At 43.8% G+C, this 20,676-nt stretch overlaps 1 protein-coding gene across 2 annotated transcripts in view; it reads right to left on the bottom strand.

The window, feature by feature from the left end:
• ANO10 (anoctamin 10) overlaps nt 1–20,676 on the bottom strand; it is a 255,784-nt gene that overhangs the window by 207,661 nt on the left and 27,447 nt on the right. The window contains exon 1 of one of the 2 annotated variants that reach the window (XM_043442099.1): nt 6,918–7,067. The exons of the other annotated variant lie outside the window; for it this stretch is intronic. The gene's annotated coding sequence lies outside the window, so the exon portion shown is untranslated. Of the gene's footprint in view, nt 1–6,917; nt 7,068–20,676 lie in introns of those variants that run through there. 2 annotated transcript variants of the gene reach the window in all.

The raw sequence follows: 20,676 nt of genomic DNA, 5'->3' as shown, positions 1-20,676 counted from the left end.
TCAAATCATTCTAACACACAGGCTCAGTGTTGGGTTGACCAAAAAGTTCATCCAGGTTTTTCTGTTGCAGCGTATGGAAAACATGAAAGAACTTATTGGCCAACCCAGTATAATAGCAATAACCAGAGGGGTAGGGGCAGACTGAGGAGGGAAAATGACTTTCTGGGAAGGGAGCCTGAGAACTAGAAAGCCTTCAACTTGGAAAAGATACACAGATGGCTCCAAGGTTTCTAACCGGGGACATGAGAAGAATGGTTGTGTGTGAGCAAACAGCGAAGAAGGAAGGAATGGTGAGGTTAAGGTGACAATGAAGGGTTCAACAGGGCATATATAACAGGAATCAAAGGTCAAAGCTTTTTAGCCTTTATGCACTGCCTAATGTAAGTGAAAGAAATGGCAACCCCCTCCAGTACTCTTGCCTGGAGAATCCCATGGACAGAGGGGCCTGCTGGGCTACAGCCCATGGGGTCGCAAGAGTTAGACACAGTGACTAAACTACCACCAAAGTGAGTGAGAATTATTCACAATCAACAGGTCATAAGACAATCCTTCTGAGAAACTAGAGGCAGGTTTCAGTTTTCAACTTGAATATGAGCTTTATCTAGAAATTCACAGTAAATACTTGCTCCTTTCAGACTTGAAGCATGACCTTAACCTTAAAAAGATGTTCCATACCTTCCAGACAAAATGTCACAATCTCTGATATACAAAGAATTCTTACAAATCAACAACAGAAAAAAAAAAAAAAACTGAAATGACAAGTCACAAAGAAGAAATAAAGTGGACAACACACTTGAAAAGATGTTCAAAGTTACTAAGAAAAGAATGCAAAATAACAATGAGATGTTTTCCCTTTTCAGATTTGTTGAAAGGTGGACAGAACCCAGGTCTGGCACAAGAGCAGAAAACTTGGCATTTTCACATATTGCTGTCAGATGTTGTTACTTGATGCCACCTTCCCATAAAGAACAGTAGCAATCTGGAAAATGGTATTAAATACACCATTCTAGAGAACATTGCCAGTTCTAGGAATTTATGTTGTTGTTCAATTGTTCAGTCGTGTCCGACTCGGATCCCACTGACTGCAGCACTCCAGGCTTCCCTGTCCTTCACTATCTCCAGGAGTTTGCTCAATTTCATGCCCATTGAGACAATGATGCCATCCAACCATCTCTTCCCCTGTGGCCCCCTTCTCCTCTTGCCTTCAATCTTTCCCAACATCAGGGTCTTTTCCAAAGAGTTGACTCCTTCACATCAGGTGGCCAAAGTATTGGCGCTTCAGTATCAGTCCTTCTAATAAATATTCAGGAATTTATACCAAAAATATAATAAAATAAAAAATGTACACAGAAGAAGTTCATTACAACTCTCCTTTTTCCTATCTTTCCTATAGTGTCAAACAGGAGAGCGGCTAAATAAAGTCTAACTACACAACAGAATCATTAATAACAGACGGAGAAGGCAATGGCACCCCACTCCAGCACTCTTGCCTGGAAAATCCCATGGATGGAGGAGGCTGGTGGGCTGCAGTCCATGGGGTCGCTAAGAGTTGGACACGACTGAGCGACTTCACTTTCACTTTTCACTTTCATGCATTGGAGAAGGAAATGGCAACCCACTCCAGTGTTCTTGCCTAGAGAATCCCAGGGACGGGGGAGCCTGGTGGGCTGTTGTCTATGGGGTCGCACAGAGTCGGACACGATTGAAGCGACTTAGCAGCAGCAGCAGCATTAATACCAGGATACAGATCAAACTCCATTAACATGAGAATGTTTCCTAACACACTATAAGGTAAAAATGCAAAGTGTGACCCCATTTATGAATTTATATAATCCATAATAATTGTAAAATGACAACACTAGCTGCTGCATTCAAAGCACTGGGCTACGTTTTTCTTTTTAATTTTCTTTTTTGGCTGTGCTGCTCTGCATGCAGGAACCTAAACTTCCTGACAAGGGATGAACCCATGGCCCCTACAGTAGAAGCTCAAAGTCCTAAACACTGGATCACCAGGGATTTACCCAGGTCTACACATTTTTTGGCTCAGTCAGTAAAGAATCTGCCTGCAATGCAGGAGACCTGGGTTCGATCTCTGGGTTGGGAAGATCCCCTGGAGGAGGGCATGGCAACCCACTCTGGTATTCTTGCCTGAAGAATTCCCATGGACAGAGGAGCCTGGTGAGCTACAGTCCATGGGGTCACAAAGAATCGGACACGACGGAGCGACTAAGCACACGAGAGTCTCACACCAACCTCGTGAAGAAGGAGCTTTAATGTTTTCACTTTACAGATGAAAAAACTGAGGTGAAAGAAGTAAACAGTCCACATCACAGTTGCAAAGAGGGGAAGTGGGCTTCAAAACCAGACAGCCAGATGCCAGAGCTCACAACCTTAACCACAAGTATGTATATATACCTACTCATCACATATGACAGACTTGTGTATTACACACACTTGTGTTAGTCACATGTGGGTATGTGCGTTTAATAAAAATTCCATCAATGATTAGGCAGATATATTTTTACTTGGCCATGTCCAGGTAGTGGGATTCGTGATGATTTTTATTTTCTTTACATTTTTCTAATTTGAATTTTAGTGAGCAGGTATTTCTTATGATTAGAAACAAATATCTTCTATGTTTATAAAATAGCATACTCAACTTTTCAATAACAGGTGTAAAATATACACTGCAGTAAAGACCAAAAGATACTTCGAAAATGACATAGTATTTTGCTTTACTCCTAAGATTAAAAACATATTAACTTTGAACACAAGAAATTGCCTAGCTTCAAAAGATTCTTTTGTTTAGTTTTGGGTAAAAGCATATAAACTGAAAGAACTTGTTACTTATTCAAGAGACTGGCAAAACCACTGCAGAAGCTGGACTAGGACAGAATTTTTACAGCAAAAGGAGCCTTAGGGATCAATTAGTCCCAAGACCACACACTGTTTCACATTAACAAACCCTGAAGTTACACAACCATTCTGGCAGAAAGAGGACTGAAATCCAGCACTCTTTCAATGATACCATGCTGTATGCAAAGAACCTTGTATCCCCCTTTTTATGGACTTAGCCAATAATGTTGGTTTACTGTCTCACCACAGCAGTGGCCTTACCACACTGTGGAGCCAGCCACGCGCTTTCGATCATTAAGAGACTCACAGACTAACAGAAGTGTCAGTGTTGCTTAGGTTCTGCTCTGAGCAGTTCAGTGGAGCTTGGTAAGCTTTGACCCCTTCAAGGCTCCGGATGCTCTCGGAGGTTTCAACACTGCTTGTTTTCAGACGCTTCACACATGTGTCATCCACTGGGCCACAGCACACTTACGGGCTGGGTGACCCAAGAGACAGGAACCTCTCTTACATGACCATGGTCCTGTCCCTGAAGCCCTGTGCCCTCCCTTCCGGGCCCTCTGCTCAGGGAATTTCCATCACTGCACAGTATCACGCCTGGGGATGCTCCCTCCTCGGGCAGTCCTGCCCCTCTCTGGGCTCTGCATGCAACATCACTCTTATGGTTCGCTGGCCAGTACAATCCAGGCCTGCTCCAAACCCACCTCTCCACAGGGGCGGGCCCAAAGGAGTAGATACCAAGTGTAAGGTGGTAAAAATAAGAAACCTCACGGCGGCCAGGGCTGAGTTCTGCAATCCAGTTTCACCAGAGGGTCTTAATAGAAGCTGGCTTCACCGTTACCATGAACACTAGATGTGTGTGTGATGTGTGTGTGTGTGTGTGTGTGTGTGTGTGTGTGTGTGTGTGTTGTTAGTCACTCAGTCGTGTCCAACTCTTTGCAACCCCACAAACTGTAGCATGCCAGGCTTCTCTGTCCATGGAATTCTTGAGGCAAGAATACTGGAGTGGATTGCCATTCCCTTTTCCAGAGGATCTTCCCGACCCAGGCACTGAACCCTGGTCTCCTGCATCGCAGGCAGATTCTTTACCACTTAAGTAGTATGTGGAACCAAAAAACCAGGTGGGGGGACATGGTGGGTTTAAGTGTGGGCATGGCAGAGGGCCTCACAGTTCTTGCTGAGGCCAATCTGAAAACAGGCAATGATTCAACACAAAGATTTCCTGGGCACAAGAGAGTAGAATGATTTCTGCTACCATAGCCAGTGTCCCCCTTTCATCCAGAAAGTTGGCCAGGCCAGCACCCAGGAATAACTACAAGACACAGAGCAGCTAGGTTCCATATACCCTCGGCACAGGATCAGTAGACAGCCATCCCAAACCCTTTCTCCTTTATCACATGTTGAATTGCACACAGGGCTAAAGGAGACCTACAAAGGAACTGGCTCCTGGTTGCTTTTACATTAGCTATTGGAATCACCTGCCTATAATAAGAGCGAAATCCTGACCACATGGTGGCCGAAATGCACGTGTGCAAAGAAACTCACTGTGAGTACAACCAAGAGGGTGGGGGGTGTTCACATATTTTATCAAGGATCGAAAAAAAAAAGAATAACCACCCTTTACTTCTCGAGTTTGAGCAAAGAAGAAAAGTCAATGGAATTATAAATTCAAAGACTAATAATAAGTAAATGGACAAGGCTGTCTTTAGGAATCACCTTATATCAGACTCAAGCAGAAGCTCTCATCAAATTGACAAAATTACTTTCAGCCATAAAGTAGAGCAGGAACACGTCAGTGAGAGAAAACTGAAGGGCTACACTGATCAAGCTGGAAGACGAGAGAGATTTCCTAGGAGAAAAGTTGCAATTTTAATGGCCGGTGCTAGAAAGAAAAAGGACAGGACCCCTCCTAGGGCTCCCAAGGTCTAGGACAACTTAGAGACAGCCTCTAAAACCTCGGCAGGTAGTTAATTATGAGAGCAATTGTGAGACAGTCCCCCTTGAGACCTAGGGCAGCTGCCCCTCAGGAGTCACCTAAGATGTGGGCAGATCTGAGAATAGAACTTGAGCACTGCACACCCCCACCCCTCACTAGAGTTCCACAGGGACACCCCCAACACAGGGAAGATGGTGAGGCCCATTCCCTGAGGCACATATCTAGGACCGTCCCGGCCTCAGGACTCCACAGAAAGGTGTGGGAGAGCTGAGACATGATGCCATAAAGATGACCTGGTCACAGCAGCCCAGACCTGATTACATGCTGCACTCAACAGTCTGTCTACATTTAGCACCCCACACACTGTCAACATTTCTGCTTCTTCAGGCTGGAATAATGTCTGAGAATCTAGAGCAACACTGAATCCCCTCCCTGAGCACAAGACCTGGCACACAGCTGAACCGCTCCTAAGCGATAAAAGAATGAATTCACCTGATGAAGCACACTACCACTTACGAAGATGTTTAGGGAGAATTTTTAATGATCCAGGAAAATGCTAAAAATACAAAAGGAAAAAAGCAAAACACAAAGTAATACAACAATATGACCCCAATTATGCAATATGTACATTTAGTTATTTAGAATTCCCTGGTAGCTCAGTCAGTAAAGCATCTGCATGCAGTGCAGGAGACCCGGGTTCTGTTCCTGGGTTGGGAAGATCCCCTGGAGAAGGAAATGGCAACCCACTCCAGTATTCTTGCCTGGAAAATCCCAAGGACAGAGGAGCCTGGCGGGCTACAGTCCATGGGGTCACAAAAGTCGGACATGACTTAGTGACGAAACCACCACCGCATTTAGTTATGCAAAAAACAAAAAGAATTGCGCCAAAATGCCAGGGTTGGTGAAATAACATGGAGTTTTAATATTCATTCCTTATACTTTTCTCTGTCTTCTGAGTTTTCTTACAATGAATAAAAGTTTCACTGAGCTTGTTGGTTTGTTTTTCTAAGTGCACACGCTTTCCAATATACCAGGACTTTTCTTTCCCTTTCCAGTACTTTAGCTCTTTGCAATTTTATTCTTCATTTCCAGTTCTACAATTTAGAGATAGCTGGTCACAACAGATACAGTCTACTTTCCACAGTTAATTTACAATTGTCTGTCATACAGAATGGGCTGTATGGGAAAACATCTAGTTCTCTAGCTCCGTGTAACTTTAAATTGAAAGTAGTCACAAAAGATTTAAAATTTTTAAAAAACCCCACAGAATTCGATTTTTAAACATTAAAACTCCACACGATTTAAAATATTTTAAATATTTGTGATGTTTTTTAGCCCGAATAAACCTCAACTCTGAACTCAATAAGGGTGGGACCTCCATACACGGTCTGGGTTGCTGGAATAGGGTTTTACAGAAGACAGCGCCCACCAACGCTGGCGCGGCCAAGGCTCCAGGTAAATTAGGAGAAGCACCCCGTCCAGTCACAGTTCTCAGGTGTCCCAGGCACTACCCTTGATTTACATCTATTATTTAAGCTACACTATGTGTCCCAGTTGAAATCCTGGAAACTCGACCACCCCTGAGGAACAGCAGAACCCACAAGCTGGCTGGGGTCACATGCGTTCCGACTGTCCAGGGAAACGTGAATCACCGGACCCCGTGAGCTGGTCCTTCCCCAAAATGCCCTTCACTGGGCTTCGCCGACTTCTCCACCCCGAATCACCTCATTCCCCATAGGTCCGGAACACCTCAAGCCCCGGCATCCTGCCTCTACAAGCCACTCGAGTTCAACCTCACCAGATTTTTTCTATTTACCCTCCACCTGAGACCAACCTCGGCCCTCTGCAGCGTCCAAATCTGCGAATGCCACTCCCACCTTCACTCCTCCCCGCTCCTCCCCCTCACTCGAAAAATACCCAACCTCGGCGTCCCCCCCCGCCCCCCCACCGGTCCCATTTCTCCATTCCCGGATTGCCAGCCCCGGAAGGTACACCAGGAAGGAAGGGTAGCGGCTAGGAGTCCCTGGAAGCGTCGCGCCGCCGCCCGGCAGCCCAGACTCAACGACCCGCATCGACCTGAGCTCTGGCAGCCGAGTGCGAGGGGTCACAGGCCCCCTCCCCGGCTCACCCGCCGCCTAAGCGCTCCACGTCTTCGGGGGCGGGCCCGAGAGCCGGCGAGTCCCGGAGGCCCGGCGAGCAACTCTCGGGGCTGGAGGAGGGCGGGGGCCTGCGGGGCGGGCGCCGCTGAGCGCTGGGCGTGGCGGGCGTGGCGGGCCCGAGACGCAATCTCGCGCAGGCGGGGCGGGGCCGCGGTGGGGTGGGCGGGGCTTGGTGCTGGGGCCGGGCGGTGAGTCGGGCCCGGCGGTGAGTCACCCCCGGCGGAGACCTGGCTGTCCCAGAGAAACGCTAGACGAGTCAAACCCGGCTGTCGCCTGCAATGAGAGCTGAGGCTGCTAAGGAAAACGGCTGCCTTTGGGGCTGTCACTCCGCGTGGGGGCGGGACCACGGTAGAAGAGGCGGGGCCTCGCAGGGCTGTCCAGCAGGACGGGGGCAGGACCAAAGTGGGGAGGCGGGGCCTCCTACGACTGGGCTGTCACTCCAAGAGTCCAACGGCGATCCCTAAAGAAACAGGCCCCTTTCACATTTTCCTCTTCCTGTCTCTTAAGGCCCAAACTGGGGCTTTCCAGGTGGTTCAGTGGTAAAGAATCCGCCTGTCAATGCAGGAGACGCAGGAGATGCGGGATCGAGCCACCGATTGGGAAGATCCCCTGGCGAAGGAAATGACAACTTTCTCCAGTATTCTTACCTGTAAAATCCCACGGACAAGAGCAGCCTCGCAGGCTGTGGTCCAGGGGGTCGCAAGGAATCGGACACCACTGAGTGAGCACATAAGGTCCAGAATCCAACTTTCTTGTCACTTTCAAATATAAGAACAAGTCTCATTTAGTAGATATTCACTTTCACGTAATGACAAGTCCAAATCCAGTATATTATTAAAACTTCATATCCAATATAGCCAAATATCTTATAGATTATAGCCTCCTAGCCCCGCCTTCCCCTACCTCGGAGAAAACCTCTTACTCTCCCTTTTTTCTCCACCCTAGATACCTTAGTCTCCCTGCTCTGTCGGGAATTCACCAGACACCCTCAACCACCTTTGCCACCTCCCACCTCGGGATCTGTGCCCTGGGGCTTTGTTCCTTCTGCTTTCAAAGCTCTTTGTTAATTAAGGAGATGATTTATTTCCTTCCTTCCCTCACAGGAATCTGGAATCAAATCCCATCTTCTCACCGAGGCCCTTTCTAACTATTCTTTAATGGACTGCTCTCCAGTCCATCCCACCATCTTACCTTAACATACTCCTAATGCTCTGTCATAGCAGCTCACAACTTATTGATCAGTTCTCCCATGGCCATCATGGTAGGGGGCCAGAAGTTCTTTCTCTTCTGAAAATCAGGACAAACTGTTTTCGAGGTTCAATAGGTTTAGACATTGATTTCTCAGTGGACTTTTTTTTTCAGCTGCACATTTCCTATTTTCTCATTCTTTGAATTTATGGCCATCTCTCCATATAACATCTTCTGATATATATATGCTGGAAGGACTGGAAAAATAAAAATTGAATGGAAATATTAAAAATGCCTTTCACAAAGATGGTCTCCTTTCATCTCTACAATTAACACATTAAAACTCTAAGTATGACAAATTAGTTGTTGGAAAACACAAATGGTAGACTTCAGTTAATGATATGGACTCCTGTATCAGTTAGCTGTGGCTGCATAACAAACCACTACACAGAATCAGGGATTCCCTTCTCCACCACTCTCCTTTGGGGCATCTCTTTCATAATCTCTGGCACTCAGAACATCCTTTATCCAGTTCTGCTGGCCAGAAAGAGGAGTTCCTCTGGAGTTTGCTATCCTTTTTATCTGTTGTGCTCTCTGTGCAGCTGGGGCTGCCCTCAGGGCAAGGTTGAGGGGAAAGAGAGAGAAAAACTGACAAGAGATTCTCCCCCCTACTTCATACAAGTGTCCCTTTTCCCATCTCCTCTGACCAGAGGGATAGGTTTTCTATTAGGGTCTAATTATCCATGTCACTGTACTATAGTAATGAAGTACTGTGACTAAGGAAGCTCCAGGACAGAGAAGGGAGAAGAAAAAACAAACATGAATTTTCACCCCTCTCTCCACCTTGTAGCAACCTTTTCATATTTTGTCCAGAGGTTTCAGTAGTAATCAGTGGCAGACATAGGCTGCAATGGAGTTACTCCATTCAGAACTTATCGATAAATGAAAAAATGTATTAATTTATATTGCTATTATGAATGATGAGACATTTGCATTTCATTTGCTACAAATTATGTATTCTGTCTACTTTTCTACTGGATATAGAAATACTTCATGTAATCATAAAAATAATTCCTTTCTTAGAAATGAACATCAAAACTTGTTCTCAGTTTGACATGTCTTTTGACTTCTCGTATGCTATTTTATTTGCTTTGTTTTTTTCCCTTTGATTTTTTTGGTTTTACTGGTCATGCAGACCTTTCCCATTTCTAACTGGTCAATTTTTTACCAAACTTTTGTTTTACTACTTACTACGTTTAGTTACATTATACTTAGACCTCACCTCTCTTGTATTACTTTGAAAATCCTTCTATGGTTTCTGTTCTTTTTTTTTTTCTTTTTGGAAGAAGAACTTTTTAATACTTTTATGTACAGAAAGCTCAATAACGTACACTTGACCAAGTTTGGTGGCTAATTCTTTGATCTTTGCCTTCTCTGGCAATATGAGCTACTGATTTTGAACCCAGGACACTGCCTCCCCATTGATGGTGGGTCTCACCATATCTGTCATTGTAATTGGTCCTGATGATGTCCACCAGTTTAGCCAGTGTACCCTTGTCTTCTGAGTTGACTTGCATGAAGGCCACAGTGTGTACAGGTCTTCCCATGGACCAGACGCTCCAGCCTGGCCTTCTCCTTGATTAGACCCCATCTTACAGCACAGGGCAGGCAGGAAGACCACAATCTGGAAGACAACATTAACTCTAGAGTGTATTTTGAGCAAAAACAATTAACTTAAAAGCTAATGTAGAGAACCTACTGTCTAGCAAAGAGAACTCTGCTCAAGGATCTGTGGTGACCTAAATGGAAAGAAAATCTAAAAAAGAGTGGATATATGTATATGTATAATGGATTCACTTTACTCTACAGCAGAAACTAACACAATGGTATAAAGCAACTATATTCCAATAATTTTTTTTAAAGAAAAGCTAATGTGGTAGCAGTTGCTCCGGGTTAAAAAGTTCATGTATTTCCACTTGAAGCTTTAATTGAGAAATTCACATGATTGCAACATGGTTTCTTCTTAATGTTTCATGATTTCATTTTCCTTTAAAAACTGGACCCATCAGGAATTTATTTTGATGCAAATTACGTAGGGTAGATCCAACTTTACTTGATATCTTGATAGCTATGCATCTGCCCTACCTCATTTACTAACTAATCCATCTTTCGCCTGATAGATTTTAAATGCCACTGTTACATTAAATTTACTTCTGTATTTTTTGACTTTTACAATACATCATTTTGTTTCTTTAAACTCTCCAATATAACACACCCCATCAGTTCTTGAATACCTCATTCCCACCATGACTGTCTAGGAGAGCAGCCACTGAAGCCTGCCCTTAAGTAAACTTGTTCATTCCAGGCAACCATGCTGCTGCTGCTGCTGCTACTAAGTCGCTTCAGTCGTGTCCGACTCTGTGCGACCCCACAGAGGGCAGCCCACCAGGCTCCCCCGTCCCTGGGATTCTCCAGGCAAGAATACTGGAGTGGGCTGCCATTTCCTTCTCCACCAGGCAACCATAGGGGATTATTTATGGAACTTTTCCCACTGCATGCCCTAGATTTGCTATGACCCATTTCCCCTAGTAGCTCAGCTGGTAAAGAATTCGCCTGCAACACAGGAGATCCTGGTTCGATTCCTGGGTCGGGAAGATCCCCTGGAGAAGGGATAGGCTACCCACTCCAGTATTCTTGGACTTCCCTGGTGGCTCAGATGGTCAAGAATATGCCTGCAAAGCGGGAGACCTGGGTTCAATCCCTGGGTTGGGAAGAGTCCCTGGAGAAGGGAACAACTACCCACTCCAGTATTCTGGCCTGGAGAATTCCATGGACAGGGGAGCCTGGTGGGCTACAGTCCATGGGGTCACAAAGAGTCAAACGTGACTGAGTGACTTTCACTTTCACTTTTTGGGCTTCCCTGGTAGCTCAGTTGGTAAAGAATCCACCTGCAATGCAGGAGACCCTGGTTGGATTCCTGAGTTGGGAAGATCTCTTGGAGAAGGGATAGACTACCCACTCCAGTATTCCTGCGCTTCCCTGGTGGCCCAGTCAGTAAAGAATGCGCTTGCAATGTGGGATACCTGAGTTTGATCCCTGAGTTGGGAAGATTCCCCTGGAGGAAGGCATGGCAAACCCACTGCAGTATTCTTCTCTGGAGAATCCACATGGACAGAAGAGCTTTGTGGGCTACAGTCCACGGGGTTGCAAAGAATAGGACACAACTGAGTGACTAAGCACAGAACAGCATATTTTCCCCCAGTGGCAAGTTCACCATTGTCTTCAAACCTAGCCAGGTCAGACCCAGTCCCAGATTCCCATCTTGAGGGTCTCATTTCTGCAACCACTTCCAATATCAAATATGTCAGACAAATTTCAATACAGAAAACAGAAATTACCCTGTGTATTTTTCACAGGAAGAGATTGAATAAAGAGAATTAAGTCCTTATCAAATCATCGGGAGGCCTGGAGAAGCGCTTCTAGGCTAGATATCTTGGAGTGAATAACACTGCCAAACTGGTCCACCAAGGGAGCTGCTACTTCTGAGGCTACTGGAGCCATGCTAGGGCTGAAGCCACAGCCTCTGCCTGACTGTAGAGAAGGGGCATCTTATCCTGTGATCCCGGATCTCAGAGTTGGATCAAAAGGCTGCCACAACCACTGCTGATTCTTGACACCTGGGAAGCTTGAGAATAAAGAAGGAACTAGCTGCAATGAAACCACATCCTTCTCCTCCTGTGCCAGGGCCAGAAGCCACAGGAGGATGGTTTCCTAACTTCCACCTTCCTGATCTTAAGAGAAAACATCTAAGTAGGGAACCAGGTGCTATTTTTAGGCTTCCAACCCCTTACCTAGCACTTCTTCATATAAACCTTTCCCATTTCTTATGAAGTTTATTCCCAGGTAATTTACCTTTCTCATCACTAGTATAAATAAGATCTTTTCTTCCATTATAGCTTCTATTTGGTTGTTGATACCTGTTACATGAACATTATGCATACAAATTTTATGCTCTGAATAAAATCTTTTACAGTTTATATGTGGTTTATTCCATGACAATCTCCAATTTTAGTCACGCCATCTGAAAATTATACTTTTCCTTCCTCCTTGTCTGATTTCTGACATTAATATGCTCACTCTTCCCTATAGCATGGGATTCCCAGATCACAGTGGTAAAGAATCCAACTGCTAACTCAGGAGACACAGGTTCGATCCCTGGGTCAGAACCCCTGGAGGAGGAAATATCAACCTACTCCAATATTCTTACCTGGAAAATCCCATGGATTTGTGATGGGGTCACAAAGTGCTGGACGCAACTAGGCAACTGAGCATATCCCTAGAGTACAGCTAACCCCTTCACTCCTGTTAAGACTTTGTTTAAGATGTCATTCTCTCAATAAGTCCTACTCTGATCTCCCTATTGAAAAGTGTAACCTACTCTCTAATCCTTTGAAACTCTATCTTGCTGTGTTCATTCCTGCTCTCCATGGTCCTTATTGAGTTTTCTTTAGTGTCTGTCCTTTCACGAACTGCTTCCAGTTTTCCTTCAACTCTTTGATGACTTTTTCTCTCCCCCTTCACTTCTTTCTGAAGTGCTACCAGCTCCTGTTTTACCTTCTGTCTCACCTTCTCTCACGTGAGCTGCCTGCAGGCTTTGGATGTTGGTAGGGTTCAGGTTCCTGGCTGGAAGGAGTTTTTCTCATGGCTTGGCATTAAGCGAGTGAATTCAGCCTTTATTTCTTCTCAGGGAAACAACAGGCAGCTGGAGGGCTTCTCATAGCACGGTGGTCCTCTCGCCGAGCTCGCTGGCAGGTTTTCTCCTGAAGATACGTGTGATTGCTGCCTGCGTCTTCCCTGAGCTTTGCCCTCTTTGCTTCTGCCTTCATTCTCTGCATGCTGCTCTTCGAGCTGAGGTTTGGCTTTGTTCACCATCTACTTGGAGCCCTTCGCCTTGGAGGATCCACCAGCCCCACCTGAGATCTGCTCTCATGACATGGGTGTGCTGACTCCACTTCTGCCCATGTCCGTACTGATCCACACCACCCTGGGGATCACTGCCATCAGTTTTGTATGGTTTGGAGCCTCAGATGTCTCCTTGTTTCATCAAAGATGAGTGTTTTAGTCAGTTCTGGCTAACATGTGCATGCATGCTCAGTTGTGTCTGACTCTTTTGTGACCCCATGGACTGCAGCCCACCAGGCTCCTCTGTCCATGGCATTTCCCAGGCAAGAATACTGGAGTGGGTTGCCATTTCTTCTTCCAGGGGATCTTCCCAACCCAGGGCTCAAACCCGCATCTCCTACATCTCCCTCTGGATACTATAACAGCAAAAAAAAATCATAGATGGGTGACTTAAAAAAAATTTTTGAGGTTTTCCATATTGACATCTAAAAATAAAAAGCAGAAATTTACTTTCACTTATTAAAAGACCCATCTCATCCTCCTAGAAAGAAATGTATAAACAGTTTCCTTCCTCCCTGTAAGTGTTGAATACAAGCACCTATTTGCTAGAATAGATGAAATATTATATATGTGTTTTTAGTATCTTGGAGAAACTAATTGTTTTATTTCTACCATGTTTTTACTGGAAACACATAACAGAGAAATGGCCATTTGACATCTGCCAAATAACCAAGGACACAATATGGCTCCCAGTGTTATTTCAATTTCTTGTCTTAGCAGGGAGCAGGCTAAATGGCTCATGGCTCTTTTCTGTCGTCAGTGTATCTAACACATTCCTGAAATAAAGCCATTGAAATAATAGAATTCCTCTGTGAAATTGTTCACCTGAGGAGAACTGCTCATCCTAAATATTTGGATTTTGATTAAGATGAGTATCTTCAACAATCAAAACCTCTATTATTAGTGCCAAGAACCATAAAGGGTATGACATCTTACCGTACTTGTGAGCTAGTAAGTTAACCCGTCAGTTTCATAGATGCCAACAGAGGACACGAGACCCCTGGGTCAGAGACAGAGGACTTTATCACTCATTGCACAATGGTCAGTCTGAGCTCCATGCTTCTGTCAGCTCACCTTGTCCCCATGGGAAGAATTTGTGAAGCAGTCCAGATAGATTCAACACACACACCCATGGCTAAGAAACTCTGGGTTTAGGTAACTTCTAATGGGGCAGTAGTAAGCCTGCTCAACCTTGACCCCTGAGGGAGATATTATCTTTATTATTCTAGACAGAAAACAAACCTGCCCTCTGCTGCATAGGGAGAAACCAGCTCCATTTCAAGGCTGTGTGCTATACAATCCATCCTTCAAAACATAGTTTGGAACCAACATGTCAGTGCCTTTACTCAGAAGACCCGTGTGGAACTTTCTCCCGACAATTAGTAGCCTTGCCACCAGCCCAACTCAGGAGTTTTCCAAAACAGAAGTGTCTTCTGCAGCCTGGGAAGGCAGCCAACCTCAGAGTCACAGACACTGTGTAAGAGGACAAAGTTTACTGGATATCGTCTTCCTGTGTTTTTTAATCTTAAAAATGTTAAACTACACGACACAGGTACTTAGTACAAAAGTAAAAACTAGAAGAGAGTAGGCAGTAAAACGTAGGTCTCTCTCCCTATGCCCCAGTGAGTCAGCTTCTCTCTCCAGAGGAAATCAGGTGATTTTGACTTTCCTGGAAATTTCCCTTCCTCCTGCCCTTCCTTCTTGCCTTCTGTCTAACTTTCTTTCTCTCTCCCCTTTCTCTTCCTTTTCCTCTTTCTTTCCCTTTCTCTCTTCCTTTCTTCCTTCCTCTCCTTCATTCTTTCCACAAACACACACGCACAAGGGCTGGATGTGTGTGTATACTCAAGTTTTCCCTCTACGTGGAATTCCTGTTTATTCCTCTGCACAACCCAACCCACCAAAAACAATTAAAATTAAGACAGATGAAAAATCTATAACCCCAAACACTCCAGTTCCATACAGTGACTTTCAAAATTCCTGTATTCCCTTATTCCTGCGTTCCACACTGGTGACCACTCACTGAGCTCACACATGTAGGGCAGTCAGGACCTAAACACACAGTTCTAAGCTAAAGAATGCAGCTGCCCTTTGAACAATGCTGGGATTAGGGGCACCGACCACTGGCAGTCAAAAATCTGTGAACAACTTTACAGCAGGCCCCCTACTGCTGTAGGTTCCACTCTGCAGACTCAACCAAGCAGATGGTGTAGTATTGTAGTACATACTTATTTATTGGGAAATAAATCACATGGAGGGGACCTGTGAAGCTTATACCTATATGGTTCAAGGCTCAACTGAAGACTTCCCTGGTGGCTCAGACAGTACAAGAATTTGCCTGCATCGTAGAAGACCTGAGTTCAGGTCTTCTCAACTGAAGACTTCCCTGGGTTGGGAAGATCCCCTAGAGAAGGGAATGGCAACCCACTCCAGTGTTCTTGCCTGGAGAATTCCATGAACAGAGGAGCCTAGCAGGTTACAGTCCATGGGGTCACAAGGAGTCAGACACAGCTGAGTGACTAGCACTTTCACTTTCAACTGCAGTTCGAGCAGGAAGCATAAATGTACTATAGGCGATCAGAAGAGGGATACGTGCTCAGAGCTGGAGGGACTTCTCGGAGGATCCATGGCAGATGTGACATCCACGGAAGCTTGAGGAAAGGGACAGAGATACATGTGAGCTGGGTGGCAGCTGGGGAGTGGAGGAGTAGACAGGCATTAGGGAAGAAGGGAGATGTGAGCAAAGGTACAGGGAGGCAGGAAAGTGAAGCACACACTTGAGAAACAAGGAGCATTCCATGGAGCTGGGCAGAAGGCTGCTGAGGAAAGAGGAGTCGTTCATGGTGAGGGCTCAAATATCATGCTGCTGCCAATTTTGTTCTTCCTGGGCATGATGAGTACAGCAAAAATGACCGCTTTGGTCCCACCACATGACGAGGTTCCTGAAGCCACGTGTGATAACTCATGCACCATTCAGGACATCTTACTGCTGGCATCTACTTCTGTCACGGCAAGCAAAGCTTTCTGAGCCTAACTTGAGTCCCCGAGCCCCAACTGTTGCTCATTACTCACATCAAAAGTTGGTGCTCTGAACCCTGGAAAGCCCTACACATCTTCCCGTCTTCTTTCATGTATCCTGGACATAATTTAAAATCATTCAGGGACTTCCCTGGTGGTCCAGGGACTTATGACTTCGCAGTCCCAAAGTAGGGGGCCCAAGTTTGATCCCTGGTCAGGGAACTAGATCCCACATGCCACAGCGAAGACCCAGTGCAGCCTTATAAGTACTTTTTTAAAAAAGAAACTTCTATTGTTTATAAAATAAAATCCTTCCATCTGACATCTTCCAGAATATCCTACAGATATTACTCTGCTATTTAAGTGTCGTCAAGTACGCCTAAGTCCATAGACGAAAATGAATTGTGACTTTTTTAAATTCACACAGTTCATTAATCTATAGAAATAGAAATGAGCAATCAAATAGATGAAATAGAAAAAGGGAATGTGTTAAAAGTCTGTGACTTACTGTGACTCATAGTTTGGATTTATTTTGTTCCCATAATTTGGAAGTTCTGACAGGTTCTCTTTGAGGAGCCCAGTGAGTGAGAGGTATTCTCATATGGCGAATCCTTAACAAAAAGGCAAAAAACATACACCCAAATCAGTGTTGTCTTCGTGTGGGTTTCCTCAGGAGAAGACCTGGAGACAAGCAGTTCATTTGGGAGGACAGCCAGGGGGCACTGGTGGGGGCGTGAAGGAGGGAAGTGGGGAATGGAGGGTGTGGTCAAGCAGGCCATCTGTGGGTGTAGGGGACTGAACCCACCCTGGGCAACTCTGGGAGCTAGTGGAGAACACAGTACAGTTTCCTGCCTGATAGTGAGGCAGCTGGCTGAGAGCTGTTGGCTGGAATAGGTTTGTGTGCATGCATGCATGCGTGCTAAGTCACTTCAGTCGGGTCTGACTCTTTGCGACCTTATGGACTATAGCCCGCCAGACTCCTCTGTCCATGGGATTCTCCAGGCAAGAATACTGGAGTGGGTTGCCATGCCCTCCTCCAGGGGATCTTCCTGACCCAGGGATCGAACTGGCATCTCATAAGTTTGTTCTCTGGTAATTCTGGCTGCAATTCCTGGAAGCACCACAGGCACTCTCAAGCTACCAGATACAGTGCTGGCGGCTAAACAGTCAGGAGGGGATACAGGTGGGTTATGCTTGTATCTGCTACAGGGGTCATTACTGGGCCAAGGGAGTCCTTTGGTGCATGTTCTACATTCACAAACACTTCCAGATTTAAGTTAAAACATCATCTCCACAGGTACAGAAGGAAGTAGTTACAGAGATATACACACAAGATTGAAGGAAGGTGTCTATCAAGCAAATTTCACTTTGTTTCCCTTCAACAGACCATGGTAGTAATGGTTATATATGATGAATTTAATATTTGTCATTATCCTGTAATTAGTATAACTATATTGTCTTGCACTTTTGTGTTAAAAGATGTACTTCATTAAATGTGGATGTTTAAAATATTTAATTAACAATTTAAACATTTTATATCCTTGCTTTGACTTTTTCATTCTTTCATATATTTGGAACCTTGAAAATTTGACCTGAGCCTCTGTTTCCATTGGAAAGGTCTCCATTAAAAACAAGAGAATCATGGAGAAGTTAGGAGTCTCTAGGGCCCTCTCTATATACTATATGTTATCTGAAAATAGTAATAGTTTTTCTCCTTCCTTTCTGATTTGGATAACTTTTATTTCTTTTTCTTGCTTAATTACTGGGTTAGGACATCTTTTCACACAGTTTTTAGCTTGGAATCATGTAACTTTTATATATTCAAAAGACTTTTTTAAAAAGACAAAAATAAATCCCTAAAGTAGAAAACAGTTTGGGACAAATGAGCCTAACTTTATTTGAAATGTGGCAACATAGCTACACAGAGAACAGAATTATTTCAGTACTCTGATAATCGACTCTCTGTGGCATCTGATCTAAGGCTAAATGAAGAGAATGAAAACTCAGACTTCCCTCCAAAATGTATTATTAATATAGTGTTATAATTCTAATCTAGGAGAAAACAAATATATCATTGGAATTAGGACAAAACAAAAAGTACAAATCAAGATTTTCAGTATAAGAGATGCAAAAACAAATGTTCAGTCAAAGAAGTTAAAACACTGTAAAGTTAAAATGTCTATATGAACTCATCCTTTAAGAGCATATATGTCTTTCCTAGATCTGTACAGTGGACACTCACTCCAAGATGAACCACTTTACAACACTCCGCTTGAAGAACTGATGTTTGAACATATCAGTCATTAGACACATTTATATTCAATGGGTTTAAATTTCACAGTTCTCACTAGTGGTTGCATGTTTTCTGAATTGGGAAGAAATGGTTGGAAAGTACACTCCCAGTTCATACTGTGGAAAGAGTTTACTGAAACTGCTCCTCTCAACCAAATCTGCTCTGATGACATCTTCAAATGAGCACAAAGCATAGTAAAGAGAAGGCATCTGGATCAATGTTGGCTAAAGAAGAAAAACTATTGGCAGCAAAGCATCACCCCGTCCAGTAGAGAACTTGCCATCTCTGACTAGCACCAGTTCACCCCCTCTCCCCACACCATCACCCCAGTTAGCATGCACCCTCAACTTCCAGGCCCCTGCAAACCAAAAAGACTCTGCAAGGTTTGCTTCTAATATTCCCATTTTCCTCATCACATAGCAGAAGGGGAGATTCACACACACCCAATACAATGATGACTTCTTTTACTTGCAATATTCTACTAAACAAAACTCTTTTAAAATACACATTTCCATTGCCACATTACAGTGATAACCAATATTCATAATAATGACCTTGAAGGTCTGTCAGACTCTGAGGAAACTAATGAATAATTAAGAAAAGGAGACAGGTTTTCAATAGGATTTCTTGCTTAGCGCTTTTTGAATTCTAACAGTTTTAATAGATGGTCACGGTTGAGTGTCTAATTCCCCAGTCATGCGAATAAACAAAGGCTTTATTGTGTTTCAGTGGCCCGCCGTGGTAAGTTTTTGTGGTTCTATTAAACCAAAACTGAGGTTTTTTACAAACCCTTAGCCAACTCGAGCACAACCATACAGGCTGCCACATGAGCTGCAGCCAGAGGGAGTTGCGGACAGCTGGAACCACTCAGAATTCATCCTTTTCCTTCTGGATTGAAAAATAACAATAATTGTGGGAACTGAGGATTACTATAAATGAAATCATATGCCAAGATATTGTTCTTATTGAGGAACCATTTGTTACCCTTAGCCATACTAACATGTTTAAAGAATCTGACAGAGGATTAATAAAATCTGTTAGAACTAATAAATGAATTTGGTAAAGTCACAGAATACTACATCAACATAAAGAAATCTGTCACCTTTCTATATACCAATAACAAGCTATCAAAAAAAGAAATTTAGAAAACAATTCCATTTACAATTGCATCAAAAAGAATAAAATGCCTATTTTATATACAGTAGTATGTATCTGTTAATCCCAAACTCCTTATTTATCCCTCCTCTTTCCCCTGAGTAAGCAAAAGTTTGTTTTCTATGTCTGTGACTCTGTTTTGTAAATAAGCTCTTTTGTGTCATTTTTCAGATTCTACCTACAAGTGATATCATATATTTGTCTTTCTCTGACTTACTTCACTTAGTATGATCATCTCTAGGTCTGTCACGTTGCTGCAAATGGTATTATTTCATCTTTTTATAGATAATATTACGTAAACACATCTTTATCCATTCATCCGTTGATGGGCACTTGAGTCGTTTCCATGTCTTGGCTACTACAAACAGGGCTGCTATGAACATTGGGGTGCGTGTATCTTTTCTTTTTTTCTTATGGAAGTAGAGTTGATTTACAATGTTGTGTTAGTTTCAAGGGTACAGCAAAATGATTCATTTTTTAGATTCAGATTCAGTCCCTTTACGGCTTATTATTAAGTATGGTTTCCTGAGCTATACAGCATGTATCTTTTCAGGTTAGAGTTTTCATCTTTTCCAGACATACATGGTTTCTCCATTTTTAAGAGCTCTTTGTGTACTTGCCCTCATTTGTGAAATAAGTTGCAAATATTCTCTCCCAGTTTGTCATTTGCCTTTTGATTTCGTTGACCGTGTTTCATCCTGTTTTTAGGTAGTAAAATTTATTAACCTCTTCCTCCTTTATGTTATTCCTCCTTTTGAGAGGCTTTCTTTACTTCCAAGTTATAAAGTAATTCACTTCTTTGGTTTCATGTTCTACATTTGGGTCTCTGATCCATTTGGAGTTTATTTCAAATAGTGTGAAGTTCAGACTCATTTTCATTCTTTTCCAGATGGCTTTTTCTCTGTCCCAACACCATTTATTAAAAAACCCATATTTTCCTCAGACAGGAATAACTTGATTGATTTTAGACATTAACTTAAGATAAAGGAGCACACAGACTAAGGAGCAAACCTCGGTGAGAAACGAGACCCACAAATAGACACTTTAACTCTAGGGGGAACTGAACCTCTCCTTCACTATCTGGAACAACGCTCACAATGGTAGACCAGTGCTGT

This window comes from Cervus canadensis, chromosome 22, assembly GCF_019320065.1.
Source record: "Cervus canadensis isolate Bull #8, Minnesota chromosome 22, ASM1932006v1, whole genome shotgun sequence".
NCBI classification, from domain to species: domain Eukaryota; kingdom Metazoa; phylum Chordata; class Mammalia; order Artiodactyla; family Cervidae; genus Cervus; species Cervus canadensis.
This window is presented reverse-complemented; position numbering and strand designations above follow the sequence as displayed.